Here is a 3670-nt window from a genome sequence, read left to right on the forward strand (position 1 = left end):
CTTTCCAGGTGTCTGCTCTGCCGTGTGGGTGTGCGCACACGCCCCGTGAGGAACGTCCGGGTTCCTCCCTCCCTTCCTCCGAGGTGTTCCCCCCCATCCACGAGGAAGCGTTCCCCCCGTGCGGAGGAAAGGGAGCCCTGCGAGCTGTGCCGCGCCAGGAACGGGGCGGGGGGGGAGCCCCTGCGGGCTCAGAGCGCAGCTCAGAGCACCGAGCAGTACAAAAATTAAGGAGCCACGTGGGGAGAAGAGCTCTTTCCGTGTCCCGGGAGCTTGGTTTGTTCATAGTTATTTATTAATTCCAGAACGTTGAGTTTCTCTCGCTTGCGTGCGGAGGGGGGAACAAAAAAAAAAAAACCCAACCAAATCACTTGTCCTGTACATGCGCGTCCGTGTGTGCACATACACGTGTGGGTGTGTATATGTATCGAAAAATTATATATACACACAGATTTGGAGCTGGTTTAGTCAGACTCCGTGGTGCCTTTGCAGCAAAGCCAGTGTGAGTCATATGCAGTTGGAAGTAGGATAGCTCTGACTCACGGGCTGCCCACCAGCTCCTCGCCAAAGAGATGCCAGACAGCAGTTTTCCATGATGGAAAGCTGGGAAGCTGCGAGGTTTCCCCCAAGGGCTGCCATCCACCTGGTGACGTCAAGGGTTTGCTCGTCAAGGGTTTTGCTCGCCCTGGTGACGTCAAGGGTTTACCCCTTGAATCATCCTTCCCCTGTTTGCAGCGAGACCGGTGCCTGCCGTGCAGGGTTTGTTGTTCTTGCTGGGCCGTGCCTCTGCCGTGTCTGTGACCTGTTACACACCTTGCACTCTTCAAAAGAAGAATTGAGAAAGTTGAATTGTCTGTGCTAAAGTTGAGTTGTCTGGGGGGGGGGGGGGAAGGAATTTCTAGGGATGTGCTTCCCACCCCAAAGCTAGGATGGGCTATAACCACTGTGTTACCCACCGTGTCACTGCACCAGAACTCTAGTGGTTCCAGGCTGCTCCCTGTCTGCAGATTTGACAGGGCTTCCCTGCTCTGTGTGCCTGTGCTGCCCCAGCACTGCCATTCCTGCTTTGGAACAGTGAGGTGGTGGTGGGAGCTGTTGGGATGGCCACAAATCACTCCGTGGCATCAGGGTAAGGGCTTGAGAAGTGGAAGCCCAGTCTGGGAGTGTCAGCACTGACAGTACCCTGGAGACGTTGCACAAATGCCTTAGAGCTGTTAGGGGTGACTTAAATTCAGCAGGAAAAAGTTGCCTTTCAGGTGTCCTTGTGCTGTGTGGGTGATGTGGGGCTCTCCCGTGAAGGACTCTCAGGGGAGGTGGGGACTGCAGAGCTGAGCTTTGTGCAAGCCTGCTGAGTTATCTTCCCAACTAGTTACAGCAGCAAAGTGAGGCTGATGGCACAGCCCCAGGATGGGTTTGGCTTCTCGTGGTAGCAGAGACAAGATCTGCATTGAAAGAGAATGCTGGGTTTTGAAACTTTTCATATGAAGCCAGTTTGCTTCGTGCTGTGCACTTGGGAAGTGCTTGCTTGGCTCTTGGTGGGAGGTGCAAGCTCAAGGGACTGGTGAGCATGGCCTTTTCCCAGGATTGATGCCTGTGCCACGGTGTTTCAGTGTCAGCAAGGGCTGGAGTGGACTGTCCCATCTCCAGGGAGCTCTCACTGTACTGGCCTCTTGGTCAGCAAACAGCAAAGCAGCTTCAGTGGGAGAAGATTGAGTTTTCTGTGCTAAGGGAAGAAAAGAAAAGGGGAATTTCCTAGAGATGTGCTTCCCACCCCATAGCTGGGATGGGGTGTAACCACAGCAAGCTCAGCCTGGTGTGCCCAAGCATGCAGTGGGGAATACAACAGAGGAAACCTGAGGACAACCACTGTGTGTAGCAGGGGTGAATTCTAAATCCCTTGCATGGTTTTACATGTTGTTTTGAAAGCTTTGCATCCTTTGCAGGTTCCCCTTTCTCTGAGCGACCATCCTACCATGGCACATGCAGTCTTTTTTCCATCAGCATTAACAGATACCGCAGAATTCCCAAAACCTGTTTTTTTCAACTCTGTCTGTGGACTGCAAACAAAAATGTCTTCAGTGTCTTTTACCTCCTCACGTGGTTTTGTTACCGTGAGCTATAAACTAGGTGTGATTTCTGACAGAGCAGCCAGCTTGCCACATTTTGCTTCATAAAGGATTCAGTGTCCCTCGTGTTGCTGCAAAACAGCTCTCTGAAAGTAGGAGCCCCTCTGAGACCAGCATCAGCTGGACCAAGGGTGCCCTGCCCGTGAGGTGATGGCAGGATGCTCCCTCGGAGCACTTCTGGTTCTGAGCCGTTACTCAAAGAGTCTTTGGTGTGTTTGGAGTGTCACACCCAGGCACTGTGATCTCCTTTGCCTCCCCGGTGCCCTCATGGCCCTCCCCAGATTATTTTGCATGTTTATCCCTGAAACAGGTATTTTGCCAGTGTGAGAGGGTCACACTGATGAACTGAGCCAGGATCTCTAGACCCTGAGACCCTTCCTGCTGACCACTAGACCATCAAATGCACAGGCGTTGTGCAGAGTCTGCCCTTACTGTTCCTTCATCCTTCTCTTGTGGGATGAGGGATAAATAGAGGTGGGGAGGAGGTCAGGACATTGAGCTCTGGGCTGACCAGGCTTGTTTCTCCACCTTCACAAAGCAGAAAACAATCTTCTCATCTGAGACACTTTTTGCTTTGTTGCTCTTTTCCACAACTGGTTTTTCACCAGGAAAAGTTCAGAGCGATGTGATTCATGGTGACTTTGGGGTGAAATGTGTTGTGGGAAGTGAGATGTTGCTGTGTAGGTTCCTGGCAGTGTCAGGTTTTGGTGGTGATGCTCTGTGACTGAGGGTGAATTGGCACAAGGGAGGATCCATCACATACATGAACAATGCTGGATCTCTGCCTCTCCGTGGTACGGAGGTGTTTGTGGTCCTCGGGCACTCTGCTTCTTGGGAATTACAGCAAGAGGACCAAGGCCATCCCATAAGGAGCTTTGGCTTTTCTAGAAAAAGAACTCTTAATTCTCTTCACAATGTTTTCTTGTTTGCATGGAAAAATCAGTGTAAACTTGGGGAAAATTTTATGGGCTTTCCTTCTGTTGTTCGATTAGAACACTGTTGGCTCATTCCCTCTTCTTTTTCTAAATTCAGTATTTACAGGAACTCTTGCACCCAGGCAAAAACATGTGTGGGGAGAAGAGAGATGAGCAGAGCTCCCTCCAAGTGTCCCTGGAGTCCTCAGTGATCTTTCCTTAGTCCATCTGAAAACTGTGAAGATCCAAGTGCCATGTCAGAAGGTCCAGCTTAAAACCAATTCCTCGGGTGCTTTTATCCTTGCAACTGGGGCATGTTTTCATCTGGGTCAGGTGCAGGGAGGGACAGGCAAAGTGCTGTAATTCTGAGCCATAGTCCAAGTGCCTTCAATCTGTCCTCTAAGAAGCTCTTCACTGTGAATTACCTTGATCATCTGTCTTCATTCCACGGGAGCATCTCTGTGCTCAGTAGGTCTTAAGTCTCAGGAGTTTACACTTTTCAGGAGTGCCTTGTTTGGGGATTTCAGAAGCTAAAGTCTCTGAAATGTTTTTTTCTGCTCTTCAGTTTAATTTTTTTAATCTCCTTCTTTGGCTCTTGATAGTGGTTCTTAATTTGGCTCGTAGGATTTTTTT

Source organism: Corapipo altera, unplaced genomic scaffold (genome assembly GCF_003945725.1).
Source record: "Corapipo altera isolate COAL_440 unplaced genomic scaffold, ASM394572v1 62, whole genome shotgun sequence".
Taxonomy (NCBI): domain Eukaryota; kingdom Metazoa; phylum Chordata; class Aves; order Passeriformes; family Pipridae; genus Corapipo; species Corapipo altera.